The following is a 22,314-nucleotide window of genomic DNA, read 5'->3' as shown; positions in this document are numbered from 1 at the left end:
ATTGCACACCTCTTTAGTGACATTTCACATTTCCCTTAGTGGTCTTGAACACTGAGCCCTACACTTTTTACCCTTATAACACGTTTTATTACACATTCAATTAATCACTCCCTTATTACACATTTGATTCATCTAATTTCCCCTCTCCCTCCCTTTTTTTTTCTTTTTTTTTTTCTTTCTTTCTCTCTTTCTTTCCTCTCCTTTTTTTATGGAGAGGTTTGTGATTTCATCCAAACCAAGACCTCCAAACATGCCACCAAAAGTTAAAGGTAATAAAGACAAAAAAATTTAAAAGTAATGTCAGCATACAGCAGGACAGTTCTGTGGATCTTTCCGATATCTCTATGACAGGGCTTGGCTCCCAAAATTTAGCAAAGGAAATATCTGATTTGATAGCCCCTCAACTTTGATTCCTTAAAACAAGACTTGGAATATATCCGTCTTGAACTTGATAAACTAACTCGAATCTGTCTCAATATCTGGGGATGTACAGCAATTAAATCAAAGGAATGAATGAGGCGGAATTACGAATATCAGTTAGAAGATAAAAGTAATAAAAAAAATTTTTTTTACAGCAGGATACTTTGATATTAAAGCCTACAAAATAAAATTGTTGAACTTGGGGATTGTTCAAGAAACAATCTACGGATAATTGGTATAGATATAGAAGACAATATTTTTAAGTAAGAACACCTTGTAATTAATTAACTTACATAAAAAGTAAACTCTTTCTTTTGTGTTTCATGAACCTTTACCCGTCTAGTAGCCGAGCTAGGGTCTCCTATGGGCCCTTAAAATAGTGACTTTTGCCTAGGGATGGGGTTTAAGGGGGGATAGGAAAACAATAAAATAGAATTTCTATAAGATGCATTTTCCTGTGCTTATCCAATAAGCAAGCATGGGGGGAGAGATATACTTGGCTGGTGCATAGTATGGGAGTTAATATAACTGTATATAGTACAAACTAGAAACAATAGTACTGAGTAAGGACATATTTGCTATTGGTGTACAATATGGATACATTACAGATTTATGACGGCTTCAAGTATCATATCGATTAACTGCCAGAGTCCCTTCCAGATCAAAATATCTAAATGTTAAAAAGATAAAAAAACACTATTGTCATATTGTGGTACAGAGAGTGGCCTATCTAAGAAGTAGCATCAAATCATGTTATGTTGCTAAATATGTATGGTGACCCGGGGTAAATATGTATTAGCTTATCCCATTGGTCTAGGAAATAAATACTATGGTTAGCGAAGACATAACTAATATTAGAAAGGAGAATATAATAGGTCCCAGGGTATTGGTAGCGTTAGGAGAAAAATAGAGGACCGCCGCCTCGGCCGCAGGCGGCACATCCTCAGTCGTGAAGAGTATCAACATAACCAATGAATATATCATACATAGACTTGTCGTTATATGAGTGGTTTTGCCTTCATATCAATGGGAGATTCAGCTGGGTTCTCATTTATGGTCTATAAATGGTAGGTTTTAATATTTTAAGATAGCTAGTATATGTAAATGTCCTAGCCAGGAAGCTAAGATAAGAAGGTACATAAGATTATCTCCTCTATTGAGATGCATCAGCATTATTCACCTAAGCTAGATGTACTGGTACATACAATATATATAGATAAACATGCGGTGTATGAAGGAACACTCCTATACTAAATTATCATATGAAACAAACAATAGCAGTTAATACAATGCTTAATGAAGAGTACAAGCTAACACTATTCATGAGCCTCTCACACCAATATTCAATTTCCCTCTTATGGTTATTAAGAGTAGAACTCTTCTCATGAGCACTAAGCTCCTCTGTCACAAGTAATATTGGTAAAGAAATATCAGATCTGCCTAACCCCATTTGCGGGTCTCCATTCTCTGAGAATGCAATAAACTAGTTTTTTTACAAAAGGGTAACAGCATCTATCTTGCTAGACAAGAAATCAGCCCAGGCGTGCAAATTAAAATCGAAAGGTCAGTAACTCTAGTGTACCACTACAGAGTATCAGTGGAAAAATTGTGAGTTGGTTAAAACATAATATTAAGACATGATGTCTCTACATTTAACCTTAAGGAGAAGAAGTCTTGTATATAACATCTACAACATGGGGATCTACATATGTGTACTCACACTTATCCAGGGGTTAGTAACCCTGTTGTACCACATTTAGAGTATCTGTAAAAAAGGTAGAATATGAATATAAAACGATGTAAGAACCTGTTTGCACCACCTCACAATGTATTGGAAGATAATGCTGTGTATAACATAAAACTCACATACACTTGCAGAAAGGTTGTCACATCAGTTGCCATCATAAAGTCCTGTATCTGACGTATAATATATAAAAAAAAACTAATGTTAACGTTATAACATCTTGCATTCAGAGTTACTATGAGATAAGAGTCATAACTAGGATAGTTAGTTTGGTACATAATTCCTCCTTAGATCTATCCAACGCCTAAGTGTCTGTGCTGTGGGTTGTAAGAGAGTAGGCAATTTAACGGTTGCTGAAATCCAGACCATATACAATCCTGTGATATATGTATGAACCTCTCTTTGTTGCCTTCCGTTCGGCCCCGCATTTCCAGATATATATGAGACTCCATATCCGACCTCAGCATGTTAGCGTCAAAAAGTATTGGAGGCTTATTGGCTTCACCTGGGTTCTGTGGTAATTCTCCCCCGGTAAGTTGATGTACCATTTCCCCAGAGCCTATGTGACCGTCCTCATATCCTCAGAATCCAAGAAGGGTGACTTCTCAATCTCGTGAAACTGGCTTAAAGGCTTCTCTCCGGATGACACCCATGAACCAAGTGAAACGTTCATAGGTGAACACTCCCAGCGGCAGGCATTGACTCCAGTGTAGACCGGAGAATCAACTACCTGTGAGGACTTTTCCACAGACCGGGTTGGCTGTGTCTCAGGAGCTGTCAGAATAGTGTTATGTATCTGGCGATCCGGATCAAGTAGCACTGAAGAGATATCACTGCAGTCTGCCATTGCAAAGAGAGAGGTTATCTCAGTCATTAGGGTCAGGTCAATGTTCTGTAAACAAAGTTTGAGCGCATGTCCCACTTCAACTCCCCATGTACTCATCGCCGCCATCTTAGTAACTGTATAAGTAGTGTCTTATCTCTGCGTAAAGTTTGAAGCAAATCTCGGGCAAGGTGCAGTCAATTTATCCACTCCTATAGGCATTAAAGTATATATAGCCCCATAATATGCGGTATTATATCACAGCAGTGTCAAATATTTAGGGAAAATAGCTGAAAAGGGCTGCCTTGGAGAGAGGAGCTTCATGAAGACGTGTCCTGTCGCTTCAAAGGCTAACTCCGCCCCCCCCATTTAATGATGATTTTTACGATATTATTTTTCCTCTTTTTTTCTTTTTTTTCTTCTCCGTCGCTCTCTCTTTTTCTTTTGGTTCTTCCGCCCTCCCCCCCGCCCCTCTGTCAAATAGTTGTAGGGCTCCCCACTTGGATTCGATCTCATTGGTATAGAATATATCCTCCTTAAACTTAATCTCTTGGAATATCAGAGGTATTGTAACCCCTATTAAAAGGAAACTCATTTTGAAACATTTAAGAAATCTAAAAGCGCAAATAGTATTTTTACAAGAAACATACCTCTGCTCTAAGAGATAATGAAATTAAAAACAAGTTGGGTTGGGGAAGTCATTGCTACATCGGGACAAAATAGAAAAAGAGGTGTTGCTATTCTACTGCATAAAGGGCACAACTACGAAATAATTAGCAAAGACATAGACCCAGATGGCAGATATCTTGTAGTACAATTACAAATGGAAGTCAGAGGCTAATATTGTGTAATATCTATCGTCCTAACACTCCAGAAAAATTATTTTGGGGCAAAATGACAAAAAAAATTGGCAGAATATATGAACACTAAATTAATAGTAGGAGGAGACTTCAATTTCATTTCACAGCTCCCAATAGATAGAACAGCCAAGAATACAAAGTCACTGAAAACGCATTATGCAGGAATTAAAATACTTAAGAAATTTAGGTTAAGTCTTAATTTAAAAGATATGTGGAGGATTCAAAATCCAGATCAGAGAGAATACACATGCGAATCAAAAACCTATAAAACCTTTTCTAGGATTGACATGTTTCTAATAAATGAGAAAATGCTTGGTCAGGATCTATAAGCTACAATTAACCCAATAATTATATCAGACCATGCACCAATATCCCTCTCCATCCTGCTAAGACAGCTAATATCTCAACCTAATTCCTTTTCCCCCCATAAATATTTATATATGAATATCAAGTTCACCAACTGGCTTCGGAATACGTAGCAACAATACAAAACCTTTAACGAGAATTCAGTATCAAACTCAGAAACGTATTGGGAAGCATCTAAAGCAGTAATAAGGGGATAAATAAAAGCATATCTTAGTAAATGGAGAAAAAAAAGACTAACATTAGGAACATTCAACTTGCAAATCAATTATGCAATACATATAGCACTTATTTAGCAAAGCCTACAAAAGGAACTGTGAAAAATATGCTCAGGCAAAGAAAGAAAGAGAAATTTATTTAACTCAATCTATTACACAAGAAGCAGGAAGGACTAGTGCGAAATTCTATCGGTTTGGGGGCAAAACAGGTAAATATCTAGCAATTATGATCAGGCAGGCAAGAGGGTCTAATACAGTAGAAGTAATTGCTAACGAAGGGGTAAGATCGACAAAGACATTATTGCTGAATTTTCAGAATATTATAAAAATATATATAAAGAAGATACAATAGATGAACAAAAAAAGAAAGAGTTCTGGGATAATTGTTTAATATTGCAAATAGATACAGATAAATTACATAATCTAAATAGACAGATAGAATTAGATGAAGTAGACAATGCGATTAAAAAAGCTACTCTTAATTAAGCAGCTGGCCCGGATAGCCTCCCTACCGAATACTATAAAATCCTTGCGGATGACATAAATAAGCCCCTTCTTGATTTATTCAATCGCTATTACATTAAAAAGGAAAAAATATCCCAGGAATTTGCAAAATCTTACATTATATTAATTTGCAAAAAGGACAACAACCCAGAAGATTTGAGTGCATTTCGCCCCAATTCACTCCTTAATGTAGATTATAAATTGTTATCAGGGATTATACCTAAAAGAATTAAAATGTTTTTAGGGGAATTAATACATTCTGATCAAACAGGGTTCATGTCGGGAAGAACTTCCTTCTCCAATCTAAGAAGGGTTCTTCTTAGACAGAGCGTGTAATTTTAAGACACTTTTAAATTCACTTCTATTTTCAAATGTGCTTTGTTCTCTTAGTATCCCTTGTCAAAAAATGAATACGCACATATCATACACTAGTGGGAGCTGCTGCTAATTGGTGCCTGCACACATTTGTCTCTTGTGATTGGCTAAATAGATATTTTCAGCTTCCTGTCAGTAGTGCAATGCTGTCCATTCAGCAATGGATAACAAGAGAATGAAGAATATTTGATAATAGAATTAAATTGCAAAGTTGTTTAAAATGTTATGTTCTATCTAAATCCTAAAAGAAAATTCCCGGGGTTTACTATCCCTTTAACAAGACCTCATTTAATTTTATAAGTTGTATTCTGTATTGTCCTATATCTTAATTTTCTTATTTGGGTTGTCACCTTGTATATATATATATATATCTGTCGGACAATGACATTATATTGTACGTTGACAAATATGATAATGTTATGTGTTATTGTCGATTACCTAATTATTATGCTGTGATGTGATTTTTGTTTTATGACAAAATAAAAGGACAAAAAGAAATGAAAAAAAAAAAAACAACAACTCATAAGTGTCCAGGAAAACATGTCTGGGGTGGGAACCCGAATCTTCAGCTGTTGCAGAAACCTTAGTGCCTGTTTAATAAACTATAGTGTTTTTCTTGAGTGCTGTTAAAAAGCTAAAGCAGTATCTTTGGCTCCATTCAATACAGAAAATACTCTGAAAACATCCCACAAATTAAGCTCCATTCACCTGACCCCTGTACAAACATTACACATTCCAGGCTTGATTAGCCCTATTCATTCTAGGGTGTGACACACATCACTATTCATTAGACTGTGTACTCTTGATTGATCTTGATTAGTCTTTTCCACGTGGACTTTTACTGTTGCCTTTATTGTTTGATTCTTCTCATCTCTGATATTTGCTTCCTACTCTGATTTTGCAAGACAATGATTTTTTTGGATTCTATTGTAGTGATACTGTCATGATTCAGATAGGGCGAACACTCTAGAAAAAAAAAGTACATTCTAATTTTATTGGTATGCACATGTATACAACATTGTTGCAAACACTGCTGCTTTAAATAGCCTTAGCCTATCTAGGTATGCTGTCATGGAAAGGAGGTCAATTTCAACAATAAACACCATTGGGAAAAAGTTAAAGGGATATGAAACCCAATTTTTTTTCTTTTGTGATTCAGATAGAGCATGTGATTTTAAGCAACTTTCTAATTTACTCCTATTATCAATGTTTTTTCATTCTCTTAGTATCTTTATTTGAAAAGTAGGAATCTAAGCTTAGGAGCCGGGCCATTTTTGGTTCAGCACCTGGCTGGCCACCAATCAAGAAGTGCTACCCAAGTTGCTGAACCAAAAATGGGCCAGCTCTTAAGCTTAGATTCCTGTTTTTTTAAATAAAGATACCAAAAGAACGAAGAAAATTTGATAATAGGAGTAAATTAGAAAGTTGCTATCTGAATCATAAAGGAAAAGAATCCCTTTCATTTCTACACTCTACCTCAATCATGAAGGTTTGACTTCCAGCTGAGTTGTGCAACTACTACTACTAATTTGGTCACTGACAGGTTCTGCCAAAGACCAGCAGTTCTCTGCGACTCTCAAACAGTACTTTAAATGCAGGGTTTAAGACCACTGGTTTTCAAACCTTTCCTTAGGTCTCCCTAACAAACCTGAGGACAGGTTTGAAAACCAGTGGAGTAGATGAATAGGGAAGTATAGGAAATCTATTTGGAGTCCAGTTTGTAATGGCTTCTTTGAGTGAGTTATTATTAATTAGTGAGAAGCATAAGACTGAAGGTTAGGAAAGACGGGATTGGATTATGTCTCCCTTGATTTTTTCTACCACAAAACAGATACACTGCATGGTGAAACTATAAAATAACACTACAAAGGCACCACTCTTAGCATTTGAGGGGCCCTGGGCAAGACAAAGATGTGGAGTCCCTCAGCCAAGACCCTTTTTCCCTCTCCCCCTGTATACGCTGGCTCCTGTATGGCCCACCCTATATTTAGTTTGTCCTATATAAAGATTAAAACTATATATTACACCTGCTGATGCCATAAATACTTCTTCATAAACTAATTATACAGGGTGAACATTTCACCTTCTCATACCCTCACCCCTGACGAGAGTGTGGGGTCTGCTGCCTCTCTCGCTCTGCCCTAAACTAATACCACAATATCATTACCATATTATCATTCAAAAAACATATACAATTGTAACCTTTTCATTTGATGAAAAGAAAATATATAAAAAGAAAACAAAATAAGCAAAATAAACAAAAACCTCAACAACAACAAAAACATCATGAAATCATTATACCAGGAAAAATAAATAAATAAATAAAAGTTTGATGGGACTGTAATGTTCATCTGCAAATATTAACAGAACTACAAGTTCCCTCACAGGATTCATGAAAGGTATTTTTTTTCCATAAAATGTGTGCTAGTTCCATCCTTGCGCCTAGATTTAGAGTTTTGCGGCCAAAGGGGTGCGTTAGCTATGCGTGCTTTTTTCTGGCCGCACCTTTTAAATACCGCTGGTATTGAGAGTTCACAGAATGGCTGCGTTAGGCTCCAAAAAAGGAGCGTATAGCATATTTACCGCAACTTCAACTCTCGATACCAGCGGTGCTTACGGACGCGGCCAGCTTCAAAAACGTGCTCGTGCACGATTCCCCCATAGAAAACAAAGGGGCTGTTTGAGCTGAAAAAAAAACCTAACACCTGCAAAAAAGCCGCGTTCAGCTCCTAACACAGCCCCATGTTTCCTATGGGGAAACACTTCCTACGTCTGCACCTAACACTCTAACATGTACCCCGAGTCTAAACACCCCTAACCTTACACTTATTAACCCCTAATTTGCCGCCCCCGCTATCGCTGACCCCTGCATATTATTTTTAACCCCTAATCTGCCTCTCTGTACACCCCCGCCACCTACATTATCCCTATGTACCCCTAATCTGCTGCCCTAACATCACCGACCCCTATATTATATTTATTAACCCCTAATCTGCCGCCCCCAACGTCGCCTCCACCTAACTACACTTATTAACCCCTAATCTGCCGACCGGACCTGAGCGCTACTATAATAAATGTATTAACCCCTAATCCGCCTCACTCCCGCCTCAATAACCCTATAATAAATAGTATTAACCCCTAATCTGCCCTCCCTAACATTGCCGACACCTAACTTCAAGTATTAACCCCTAATCTGCCGACAGGAGCTCACCGCTACTCTAATAAATGTATTAACCCCTAAAGCTAAGTCTAACTTTAACCCTAACACCCCCCTAAATTAAATATAATTTAAATCTAACGAAATAAATTAACTCTTATTAAATAAATTATTCCTATTTAAAGCTAAATACTTACCTGTAAAATAAACCCTAATATAGCTACAATATAAATTATAATTATATTGTAGCTATTTTAGGATTAATATTTATTTTACAGGCAACTTTGTAATTATTTTAACCAGGTACAATAGCTATTAAATAGTTAAGAACTATTTAATAGCTACCTAGTTAAAATAATTACAAAATTACCTGTAAAATAAATCCTAACCTAAGTAACAATTAAACCTAACACTACACTATCAATAAATAAATTAAATAAAATACCTACAAATAAATACAATGAAATAAACTAACTAAAGTACAAAAAATAAAAAATAACTAAGTTACAAAAAATAAAAAAATATTTACAAACATTAGAAAAATATTACAACAATTTTAAACTAATTACACCTACTCTAAGCCCACTAATAAAATAACAAAGACCCCCAAAATAAAAAAATGCCCTACCCTATTCTAAATTACAAAAGTTCAAAGCTCTTTTACCTTACCAGCCCTTAAAAGGGCCCTTTGCGGGGCATGCCCCAAAGAATTCAGCTCTTTTGCCTGTAAAAAAAAAACATACAATACCCCCCCCCCAACATTACAACCCACCACCCACATACCCCTAATCTAACCCAAACCCCCCTTAAATAAACCTAACACTAAGCCCCTGAAGATCTTCCTACCTTGTCTTCACCTCACCGGGTTCACCGATCGGTCCAGAAGAGGGTCCGAAGTCTTGATCCAAGCCCAAGCGGCGGGCTGAAGAGTGACGTCCATCCTCGGGCTGAAGTCTGGATCCAAGCGGCAAATGAAGAAGTCCATCTTCGGGAAGAAATCTTCATCCTATCCGGGCAGAAGAGGACATCCGGACCGGCAAACATCTTCATCCAAGCCGCATCTTCTATGTTGTTCCATCGGATGACGAGCGGCTGATCTTGAAGACCTCCGGCGCGGATCCATCCTCTTCGTTCGACGTCCAACTGAAGAATGAAGGTTCCTTTAAGGGACGTCATCCAAGATGGCGTCCCTCGAATTCCGATTGGCTGATAGGATTCTATCAGCCAATCGGAATTAAGGTAGGAAAATTCTGATTGGCTGATGGAATCAGCCAATTAGATTCAAGTTCAATCTGATTGGCTGATCCAATCAGCCAATCAGATTGAGCTCGCATTCTATTGGCTGTTCCGATCAGCCAATAGAATGCGAGCTCAATCTGATTGGCTGATCGGATCAGCCAATCGCATTGAACTTGATTCTGATTGGCTGATTCCATCAGCCAATCAGAATTTTCCTACCTTAATTCCGATTGGCTGATAGAATCCTATCAGCCAATCGGAATTTGACAGACGCCATCTTGGATGACGTCCCTTAAAGGAACCTTCATTCTTCAGTTGGACGTCGAACGAAGAGGATGGATCCGCGCCGGAGGTCTTCAAGATTAGCCGCTCGTCATCCGATGGAACAACATAGAAGATGCAGCTTGAATGAAGATGTTTGCCGGTCCGGATGTCCTCTTCTGCCCGGATAGGATGAAGATTTCTTCCCGAAGATGGACTTCTTCATTTGCCGCTTGGATCCAGACTTCAGCCCGAGGATGGACGTCACTCTTCAGCCCCCCGCTTGGGCTTGGATCAAGACTTCGGACCCTCTTCTGGACCGATCGGTGAACCCGGTGAGGTGAAGACAAGGTAGAAAGATCTTCAGGGGCTTAGTGTTAGGTTTATTTAAGGGGGGTTTGGGTTAGATTAGGGGTATGTGGGTGGTGGGTTGTAATGTTGGGGGGGTATTGTATGGTTTTTTTTTACAGGCAAAAGAGCTGAATTCTTTGGGGCATGCCCCGCAAAGGGCCCTTTTAAGGGCTGGTAAGGTAAAAGAGCTTTGAACTTTTGTAATTTAGAATAGGGTAGGGAATTTTTTTATTTTGGGGGTCTTTGTTATTTTATTAGGGGGCTTAGAGTAGGTGTAATTAGTTTAAAATTGTTGTAATATTTTTCTAATGTTTGTAAATATTTTTTTTATTTTTTGTAACTTAGTTCTTTTTTATTTTTTGTACTTTAGTTAGTTTATTTCATTGTATTTATTTGTAGATATTGTATTTAATTAATTTATTGATAGTGTGGTGTTAGGTTTAATTGTAGATAATTGTAGGTATTTTATTTAATTAATTTATTGATAGTGTAGTGTTAGGTTTAATTGTAACTTAGGTTAGGATTTATTTTACAGGTAATTTTGTAATTATTTTAACTATTTTAGCTATTAAATAGTTCTTAACTATTTAATAGCTATTGTACCTGGTTAAAATAATTACAAAGTTGCCTGTAAAATAAATATAAATCCTAAAATAGCTATAATATAATTATAATTTATATTGTAGCTATATTAGGGTTTATTTTACAGTTAAGTATTTAGCTTTAAATAGGAATAATTTATTTAATAAGAGTTAATTTATTTCGTTAGATTTAAATTATATTTAATTTAGGGGGGTGTTAGTGTTAGGGTTAGACTTAGCTTTAGGGGTTAATCCATTTATTACAGTAGCGGCGAGATTCGGTCTGCAGATTAGGGGTTAATAATTGAAGTTAGGTGTCGGCGATGTTAGGGAGGGCAGATTAGGGGTTAATACTATTTATTATAGGGTTATTGAGGCGGGAGTGAGGCGGATTAGGGGTTAATAACTTTATTATAGTAGCGGTGCGGTCCGCTCGGCAGATTAGGGGTTAATAAGTGTAGGCAGGTGGAGGCGACGTTGAGGGGGGCAGATTAAGGGTTAATAAATATAATATAGGGGTCGGCGGTGTTAGGGGCAGCAGATTAGTGGTACATAAGGATAACGTAGGTGGCGGTCGGCAGATTAGGTGTTAAAAAAATTTAATCGAGTGGCGGCGATGTGGGGGGACCTCAGTTTAGGGGTACATAGGTAGTTTATGGGTGTTAGTGTACTTTAGAGCACAGTAGTTAAGAGCTCTTAACTACTGACTTTTTTCTGCGGCTGGAGTTTTGTCGTTAGATTTCTAACGCTCACTTCAGCCACGACTCTAAATACCGGCGTTAGAAAGATCCCATTGAAAAGATAGGATACGCAAATGGCGTAGGGGGATCTGCGGTATGGAAAAGTCGCGGCTGGAAAGTGAGCGTTAGACCCTTTCCTGACTGACTCCAAATACCAGAGGGCGGTAGAAACCAGCGTTAGGAGCCTCTAACGCTGGTTTTCACGGCTACCACCCAACTCTAAATCTAGGCCTTGGAAAGGCAAATAGGGGTGAGTGTGGCATACTATGCTAATAATATGGGGCCAAGAAAACGGTACAGTAACCGGGTGCTACTCCTCTAGAGGAAATACTTTATATGAGGGACGTCACACCATATAGAGGGACAGAGAAGAGATTACCAGTGCACAATAAGCTCCCTTGGGGTACTGGGGATATTACAACTTATACTTTTATTAATATATATTAAAAATGAAGGATACCTCAGTTCTAAGAACCTACAAACAAATTAACACCAATTGACACTAAGAAATCTGTTCTGGTAAGCTCCAAAAAGTAAAGTAGCTTACAGCAATACCCCCGGTATTCCAGGCCGATAACAAGTCACGTCGGCATCAGTTGGGGTTATGCAATTTGACAGGTTTCACTAAAAAAGAAAAATGAACTGCTGCGCGTTTTTTCTCAACTCTGACCACCAGATATGCTTAACAAAGGCCTGTATATGGGCTGAAACGCATAGCAGTTCATTTTTATTTTTTAGTGAAACCTGTGAAATTGCATTCCCCCAACTTATGCCGACGTGACCTGTTATCGGCCAGGAATACCACGGGTATTGCTATAAGCCTTCTTACTTTTTGGAGCTTACCAGAACAGGTTTCTTAGGGGTATATTTATTAAAGTGCGGACGGACATGATACGATGTAGCGTATCATGTCCGCCGCACATCTATAAATGCCGACAGCATATGCTGTCGGCATTTATCATTGCACCAGCAGTTTTTGTGAACTGCTAGTGTAATGCCCCCCCCTGCAGATTCGCGGCCAATCAGTCGCTAGCTGGGCGTGTCAATCAACCCGATCGTATTTGATCGGGTTGATTTCTTTCTGCCGCCTCAGAGCAAGCGGAAAGGTTATGGACCAGCAGTCTTTAGACGGAGCTTGATAAATTTACCCCATAGTGTCAATTGGTGTTAATTTGTTTGTAGATTATTGGAACCGAGGTATCCTTTATTTTTAATATATATTAATAAAAGTATAAGTTTTAATATCCCCAGTACCCCAGGGAGCTGTTTGTGCACTGGTTATCTCTTCTCTGTTCCTCTATATGGTGTGACGTCCCTCATATAAACTGGTTCCATCCTTGTCATAAAGCTTTTAAACCTTTACGTATGTGTGGTCTTTTGCATGGCAGTACTTAATTTGTACTATAAGCTATGTATATATGTTAACCCTTTATTTTTCTGAACACTTATTCTATTGATGTGAAAAAATGTTATTATACTATATCTACTTATATGTAGGGGAAATTATATCCATTCACTGGACAAAATATGTTATGTTGGCATTACGTTCTTAAAGGGACATAAACCCACAATTGTTTTATTCATGATTCAGAAATAGCATCCAAATTTAAACAAATTTCCCATTTACGTCTATTATCAAATTTGCTTCATTCTCTTGGCATCCTTTGCTGAGGGTGCAACAGTTCACTGCTGGTAGCTAGCTGAACACATAGGTAAACCAATGACAACAGGCATATAAGAACAGCCACCAATCAGCAGCTAGCGCCCAGCAGTGCACTGGTGCTTGTTAGCCTACGTAGGTATGATTTTCAACAAAGCAACTTAGACAAAATAAGTAAATTGGAATGTTATTTAAAATGACATGTTCCATCAGAATCATGAAAGTGTCTCTTTAAAGGAAAAGTAAACTTTGACACACAGCCAGGCAGCATTCACAAGTAATAATAAATTAAGCATGAGTTTCATTCATCATTTTTGTGAAAGCTATCGATATCATAATTTTTTTGTACCTTTCAAAAAAAGCGCTCCTATCGCTGTAACTCTGCCTGTGATTTTTTTTTCTTTTCTGATGACGATTAGCATTGAGACCTTTTCAATTGGTCCCCCACTGGCGTCCCAACAGACCAAATTACCGCCCACCATTCTAAATACGCATGCGCGACTTTGGATTTTTCCGCATTCTTACAATATGTATCCAGGATGAGATGTTTTATGCGCATGCGCGAAATACGGAGACTAAAGAGTTATGCGCATGTGCGATATCTGTAAATGGACGAGAACGCACACGAATGTACACGTTAGAGCGGGTGGGACCGATCTTACGAGTAATGTACAGAAATATAGAAATGGTTGGGTGGGAGGAGTGACAACGGAATCTGGTAGGCGATTTCTGTTATAAATAACTTAAAAATAATAATAGCTATAAAAAAACAACTTAGCGACTATAGTTATCTCATACACGATAATCAATAACATTAATGCGGATGCTGTAAATTTACTTTTCCTTTAATCATTGTATGACAAAATATGTATTATTATATTAAAGGGACATAAAACACAACTTTCTAATTTACTTCTATTATCAAATGTTCTTAGTTCTCTTGTTATCCTTTGTGGAAAAGCATAAATTTAAGCTCAAGAGTGTCCACGTGTCTGCAGCACTATATAGCAGCAGTTTTGCAACAGTGTTATACATTAGCAGGAGCACTAGATGGCAGCACTATTTCCTGTCGTGTAGTGCTTCAGGCATGTGCACGCCACCTACCTAGTTATCTCTTCAACAAAAATAACATGAGAATGAAAAAAATTGATAATAGAAGTAATTGGAAACTTTTTAAAAATGATGTCCTCTATCTGAATCATCAAATAATATTTTTGGGTTTAATGTCCCTTTAAGTAATGTAAACTTTGTTATATGACCCCTGTGGTTGTAAAATTAAAGTTCAAATTCATTTTCTTAATTGTGTCTCATATAACCTGTTCACTGCATCATTTAATATTAACTTTATATTTTGGTAGTGGCCATTAGCCCTTTGTATTTTTGTACAATAAACCTGTTACCCTGCACTCTATACTTTATACTTTTCCAGACGGCCTTGTTGACGTCAGTAGCTATTTAACCAATAGACGTTCAGTAAAGTTATCGCATCCTTCGAGTAACGGGATTCATTCAGTCTGTTCAGAGGTACATTTTAGCAGCCTCGTCGCGCATAGATTTATGGGACTTGTAGTATGTTCTATAGTGATGCAGTTTCTCTACGGCTAGTTTGCTGCACTTTGTAAACTACAAGTCCCAGCAGCTTTGCGGCCCTTATAAGTTGAATGTAGCGGGAGGCGGAGGACAGAGTCTGGGTGAGAGTGGGCAGTGAGGAGCAGTGAGAGCTCCCGGGGTATGGATCTGTACAGAACACCGGCACTCAGAGGAACGCAGCGGGAGTGCAGGTACTGTGTGTGACTGTGCGCTCTGTGCTTCCGAAGCTGGAGGAGCTTTTAGGGGGAAAAGATAACAGAACAAGCATCGTTTACCTGGTGTGTGTCCCTAGTACTTTAGGCTCCTTGTACTACCTGTTCTATAGCATATAGGTATTTATACTGCTGCTGCTACCACTCCACACTTTAGGATATGAATTAGGGAACCGTTTGTGCTTACATCTCATTTTGTGCTGTACCCTCGTTATTCTCCATTTGTCACCAAGCTGGTCCCTCTGTGCTGTCATGTTTGTGACCCCAGTGCATGGACTTGCTGCTACCGGTTATTCTAAACTATACTGCACCATTGAGCCCACTGTAGTGTCTGCCCCCCTTGTTAACACACCAGTGTATACTTTGCTCCATCTTTCCCTGCTGACACTGTTTCATTTCCTTTATGCTTCTTATGACCCCTGATGCCCTCCTCTATGCTGAATATATATATATATATATATATATATATATATATATATATATATAAACACTTCAGCTTTCCAAGTGTATATAGCACACATCACTGACAACTCATTTTGTTGTACTTCCCCCTACTATGACACAGTAAAGCTGTTGCACCACTTATGCTGGTACCCTGGTGTGCCCATCTCCTACTGCATGTGGCATAGGATGTCACCCCTCGGCTTCACTTGCTCTTCCTATGTTGACAGCTAATTGCTCACAATCTGACAATAAAGTCAAATTATTGCTTTGACCTCTATAAAGAAATTCCATTTTCTCCAGAGCTCTCATTGCCCTGATATGCACAGAAGCCCACTGTACAAATCCCTTGTGTAATTTGCACCAGTTTTCTGACCCTTAGTTGTGAGGGGCACCGTTCTCTCTGACTAGCTGTTTTGTTATTAGATGCACCATCATAAACTGTCCAGTTTGAGACCAAATCCAGATTATGTTCTTGTATCTCATAAAAGTCTTTGTGGTCTCTGTGATCCTCCTTCTAAAACTTCATTTGCCATATTTTTATTTTTTAACCCCCACCTTGTCTGTTGGGCCACCACCACAATTTTTAAATTGTCCAAATCTTACCCTGTTCCCTACTTACTTTGGGTACCATATCTTGGTACCTTTGTCTTCATGGCTTTGCAAGTGATTGATCTTTTTTTAGGTCACCAATATGTAGACGTCTAATCCTAGTGTTTTGGTACTTCCCTATATCTCTACACCACTGGCCAACTCTCCCATCACATCTGGAGGACATAGGTATCGCTGTTACAACAACCACTTGCATGTACAATGTGATAACCTACATGTGTGTGCTACTTTTAGAATCCCTGATTCATTTTCATACGCTCAAAATATTAACCCATTCCCCTTCCTTTTTATTGCCAACTACCTTCTGATTTGGGGGAGTGTGAATTTCTTTTTATTCCCAGCACAGATTGGTCTCCCCTCAACAGTCACCACCTTAGTGCCCCCCCCCTTTCTTCCAGCGTTTCACTTCTCTTTCTGAGGGCTGATTCTGCTCTCCCCTCCATCCTCCTGAGTTGCTATTAATAGGTCTGCAAAACATTATTGTAACCAAGTTGAAAAGTGTATTTTTCTTCAATCCCTTTCCTCCCCTGCACTCTGCACCATCTGGATCTCTGCATACAATTCACTGATATAGAAAACTGCATCTCTCTTATGTGTATTTGAAGAGGCAAACTTTATCAGATCTGTCCAACCTGAGCTTAGAGGATGAGCAGTCAGATTTCATGTTGTTGGGGCCCTGTGTTTAATGGGTTCTCAAGCTGATAGTTTCATGTACACTGTTTCTCCTGCTAATGCGCAGGGTGGGGGTTTTACAATAGTTTAAATATTTGTCTGTTTCCCGGGCTACAGATCTGAGGACAGTATTTTTTTTTTTTCACTGTTTAAGAAAGTCAGTTTAATATCATGATGGATATTTCTGTCTTGCAAGATGCTCAGTCTCCAGCAAAGCAGAGGAAAGAGAACTTGTGGAGCACTGAGTTTTAATCAATTCAGATTATAGTCTATTGTACATGTGTGGGTGGGCTTATTTTAGCTCTGGTTTTATTCCAGAAGTTGGAGATCGGAATTGCACGCAATCCTAGCAGGGCTCTAGCATGAATGTTGCTAGAATTGACCTAAATAGCGTAAGCATATTTGGGTCACAATTATAGGCACTTTTCACCCCCCCCCCCCAACCATAAAGGCAGGACAGGAGTTAATACTGCAAAATGTAAGTGATTCTGGAATCCAGATGCTCTTCCTCTGCTGGGGAGCTTAAGGGCATCAGTTATGCGTGCCAGATCATGAGCATGGGTTTCTGGCCTGTATCCCTTAGAATGTCATTTCTGTTATTAGGATGAAAATAGTTTTACCTGTGTTTTTTTTTTTTTTTTTTTTTTTTTTTTTAAATATAATTTTGCAGAAGAAATGTACTGCCTCCTTGTGAAATATCAGCACTTTTTTGTATGTAGTTACAAATTCAGGATTAACGTAGATCAGTGGTGCCTAGCCTTTCAAATGAGGGGGCAATATATATAACAGGGCTTTGAATCATTTTAGAAATACTTAATTTAAGCAAAATATACAAACGTGCACACACAGCCATAGAAACGTGTATTGGATCTTTCTGATCAGGCTATGCAACAATTAGATATGTTAGGGTTAAGGAGTAGTGTGGCTTACAGAAGTACGTAGCCAGATCAAAGTTCTAAACGGCTGTATTTTAGCTTTCAGTCTTTAGGTTGCATAGCCCTGATCCGTGCCATTGTTGAGTTGTGTTAGGCCACTAATGGCCTTTAAAGGTGTCTCTGCACCACCACATCTAGAGACTGACCACTTTTTAATGGGACACTAAAGTCAAAATTAATCTTTCATGATTCTAGAGCACTGGTTTTCAAACCTATCCTTAGGCCTCCCTAACAGGCCAGATTTTGAGGATATCTAAAGTAGAGGCCTGATAGGTTTGAAAACCAGTGTTCTAGAGCAGGGGTCAGGAACCTTGGGCCCCCAGATGTTTTGGAACTACATTTCCCATGATGCTAAAACACTCTTTAGGCTGTCTGAGCATAATGGGAAATGTAGTTCCAAAATATCTGGGGGCCCAAGGTTGCTGACCCCTGTTCTAGAGTATGCAATTTTAAACAAGTTTCCAATTTACTTCCATTTATCAATGTGTTCTTAGTCATTTTATTGCACGCTTTGTGGCGCCAGCTCCCTTTGTGTGTGCAAGAGTTCAGTGTATGAGTCTAATTGGCTGTTAGCTATCACATGATACAGGAGGCTAGCAAATTTAAAGAAAATTTTCAAAAAATGTCAGAAAACAATGTTGCTTTCCTCCTCGCAAGAGATTGTAAACACTTTTTTTTTTTGCGTCCAAGGCCATAATTTAACCTTGAGGACTTTAAAGGGACATGACACTTTCATGTTTCAGATAGAAGTAAAAGTTGTTTACAAATACAGGTCATATTATGTAATTTACTTTGATCTCTTGTTAACCTTTATTGAAAAGGATACCTAGGTAGGCTCAGGAGCTGGGAACTAGCTTCTGATTGCACATATATACCTCTTATCATTGGATTACTGATGTGTTTAGCTGGTTCCCAGTAGTGCGCTGGTGCTCCTTCATTAAAGGATACCTAGAGAATAAAGAAAAATGGGTAATAAAGTAAATTGGAAAGTTGTTTAAAATTGTATGCACTGTCTGAATCATGGAAGAAAAGATTTGGGTTTTATGTCCCTTTTAACAGTTCCAATTATTGTGATTTTGTGGGAGCCACAATGCAGGGGCAACTTTCCCTACAGAGATCTATTACCATAGATCAGGGCTTGACAAATGCCAGAAGTCAGGGAGCTATGACTCCTAGAGTTTTAGACTTTCATATTTCTTTAGTATTCTTTAGTTTTCCATATTTAATAATACTCTGTCAGTCCATGCTATGGATACAGTAACATCACAGGCACTCTTCTGTATAGCAAATTTCGGGGTGACATTGCTTCCTGGTAGGGGGCAACTTACCTTTAAAGGGACACAACCCAAATGTTTTCTTTTGTGATTCAGATAGAGCATGCAGTTTTAAGCAACTATCTAATTTACTCGTCTCGTATTATCAATTTTTCTTTGTTCTCTTGCTATCTTTATTTGAAAAAGGCATCTAAGCTAAGGAGCCAGCCAATTTTTGGTTCAGAACCCTGGACAGCAATTGTTTATTGGTGGATGAATTTATCCACCAATCGGCAAGAACAACCCAGGTTGTTCACCAAAAATGGGCCGGCATCTAAACTTACATTCTTGCATTTCAAATAAAGATACCAAGAGAATGACGAGAAATTGATAATAGGAGTAAATTAGAAAGTTGCGTAAAATTGCATGCTCTGAATCACAAAAGAAAAAAATTGGGTTCCGTGTCCCTTTTAAAGCTGTTGCTAAATCAGATATGATTAAGTATTTTATTTAAAAAGGGTGAAAATGTAACACTTCAGGCTAAAAATGTGTGTGGTGTTTGATACTTTTTTTTTTTTTTTTTTTTTTAACCTTCTGAAACCTTTAATATTTGTAAATTCAGTACTTCCTTTGAAGGCTGAACTTCAGTGGTAGCTGGTAGTCTTTTAATCATTTAAAGACAGTATATACCTTTTTATATGAAATATGTAGTGGTGTATGTGTGTATATATATATATATATTTATATATTTTTATTATTATTATTAATTTTTTTTTTTTTTTTTTTTTTTCGATTCTCAGAATTTTAAATGCACCAAATGCTGGGTGGTGTTTGGCTTAAAACCCATTGCTGCAAACAAAATATTTGTTTTTAAAAACATTTTGACTTGTCAGTAGTTGTCCTGTAGCAACACAACAGGAATATCTTGTAATTGCAAAGTGTTTACCTTTTTAAATATAGTTTATACAAAAGTTTATGGCCCAGTAGGTGCATATTTGTATACCCTGTCTGTTTGTGAGAATGAACTGTTGCTAAAGTCAGAATGTACAGTGTATATCTCTATATCAATTTTTTTTTATTATGGACCACTAAATACAGTAGTTGAATAATTGACAAATTACAATACACAATATAACTATGCACATCTTTAATTTGAAATTAGTAGAATATTCTCTCAAATTTCAAAATTAATCCAATTTTCACTCCCCCTGTACCATGTGACAGCCATCAGCCATTCAGAAAATACATATATGTATATACTGTGCTTTTGCACATGCTCAAGTGGGTATATAAAAGAATGTTAACATTTTTGAAAATGGAAGTACATTGGAATTTTTGTTTTAAACTACATGCTTTATCTGAATCATGACATTTACATTTTTACTGAAGTGGCCATTTAATTAAAAATAAACACTAGCTGTTAAAGGGAAATAAGTCATTTAGTAAGGCATTCCTTACAATACAATGTCCCCTTTCTAAACGCTGTGAATTACCATTGGGTAATTATTTCTTAGACTGTCAATCCTAAAAGCTGACTGACATTTTTTCAATTTATCACTGTTATACAGATACAATGTAGTTGGTAAAAACTGCTGCAGACATTTGATGGATAGATCCGTTATTGAGCATCTGACGTGATATTGCAGGAGATGTACAGCATACATATATTAGTCATGGCAGGTGTGACAACTCCGGCACCTAGAGCACCTCTGTGTAGCTTACCAGAGAGAAACTTAAAAGGAGTTGATGTAATAGAAGCCTTCAAGTTTATTAAAGGGACGTTCCGGTCAACATTTAAATGCAAGTAGATGAATTACATCTTTTGAATAAAAACATATTTGCAATATATATGTATTGGCAAAAATGCTTCTAGTAAAAAAGTTATTACTGTTTTAGTGTTAAAGGGACAGTCTAGTCCAATATAAACTTTCATGATTCAGATAGAGAATGTCATTTTAAACAATTTTCCAATTTACTTTTATCACCAATTTTGCTTTGTTTTCTTGGTATTTATAGTTGAAAGCTAAACCTAGAAGGTTCATATGCTAATTTCTAAGCCATTTAAGGCCGCCTCTTCTCTCAGGGCATTTTTACAGTTTTTTACCACTAGAGGGTGTTAGTTCATGTGTGTCATATAGATAAAACTGTGCTAACGCACGTGAAGGTTCAGGTGAGCCAGCTCTGATTGGCTAAAATTTGTCTGTCAAAAGAACTGAAATAAGGGGGCAGCCTGCAGAGACTGTGATACAAGGTAATCAGAGGTAAAAACTATATTTATATAACTGTTGGTTGTGCAAAACTAGGGAATGGGTAATAAAGGGATTATCTCTTTTTAAACAATAACAATTCTGGTGTAGACTGTCCCTTTTAACATTTGTCTCTGCACGTGCATGTGAAGCATAGCTAGATATTCTCAGTGCACCTGCATTTTAAATACTGCAGCTGCTCAGAGCAGAAGTGGGGCTTTTTTTTATCATGTTGGCAATTAATAAACTGAGTCGTTACCAGATACTCAGAGAACCTAAAGGTGCTTGTACCAAGTGATGTGTATAAAATGCTGGTGCACGGTGCATACCTAAAGGGACATGAAATCCACTTTTTTTTTTTTTTCAAGTTTCAGACAGAGCATGTGATTTTAAACAACTTTCCGGGTTTACATCTATTTAATTTGCTTCATTCTCTTTGTATCCTTAGTCAAAAAACATACTTAAAGGGACAGTCAACACCAGAATTTTTGTTCTTTAAAAAGAAAGATAATCCCTTTATTTCCCATTCCCCAGTTTTGCATAACCAACAGTTATATATTTTTTTTTTACCTCTGTGATTACCTTGTATCTAAGCCTCTGCAAACTGCCCCTTTATTTCATTTCTTTTGACAGACCTGCATTTTAACCAATCAGTGCTTACTCCAGGGTAACTTCACGTGCATGAGCTCAATGTTATCTATATGAAACACATGAACTAATGCCCTCTAGTGGTCAAAATGCATTGAGATTAGAGGCAGTCTTCAAGTTCTAAGAAATTAGCATATGAACATCCTAGAATTATCTTTTAACTAAGAATATCAAGAGAACAAAACAAAATTGGTGATTAAAGTAAATTGGAAAGTTGTTTAAAATTACATGCCCTATTTAAATCATGGACATTTTTTTGGACTTGACTGTCCCTTTAAGGCTAAGGAGCATCACTAAATTACTGGGAGCTAGCTGGTGATTGGTAGATGCACACAAATACCTCTTCATTTGTTCAGTTAGCTCCCAGTATTGCATTGCTGCTCCAAAAAAGAAATCCAAGGGGATTAAA

General features: G+C 37.6%; 1 protein-coding gene across 1 annotated transcript in view; it reads left to right on the top strand.

Moving 5' to 3' along the window:
• Positions 1–14,997: 14,997 nt before the first annotated feature.
• Positions 14,998–22,314, top strand: part of ITPR1 (inositol 1,4,5-trisphosphate receptor type 1) — a 532,169-nt gene continuing 524,852 nt past the window's right edge. Inside the window, exon 1 of the mRNA XM_053689365.1 lies at positions 14,998–15,077. The gene's annotated coding sequence lies outside the window, so the exon portion shown is untranslated. The remainder of the gene's footprint in view (positions 15,078–22,314) is intronic.

Source organism: Bombina bombina, chromosome 7 (genome assembly GCF_027579735.1).
Source record: "Bombina bombina isolate aBomBom1 chromosome 7, aBomBom1.pri, whole genome shotgun sequence".
In the NCBI taxonomy this organism is placed as follows: domain Eukaryota; kingdom Metazoa; phylum Chordata; class Amphibia; order Anura; family Bombinatoridae; genus Bombina; species Bombina bombina.
Note: the sequence above shows the minus strand (reverse complement) of the source record. Positions and strands in the feature narration are given on the sequence as shown.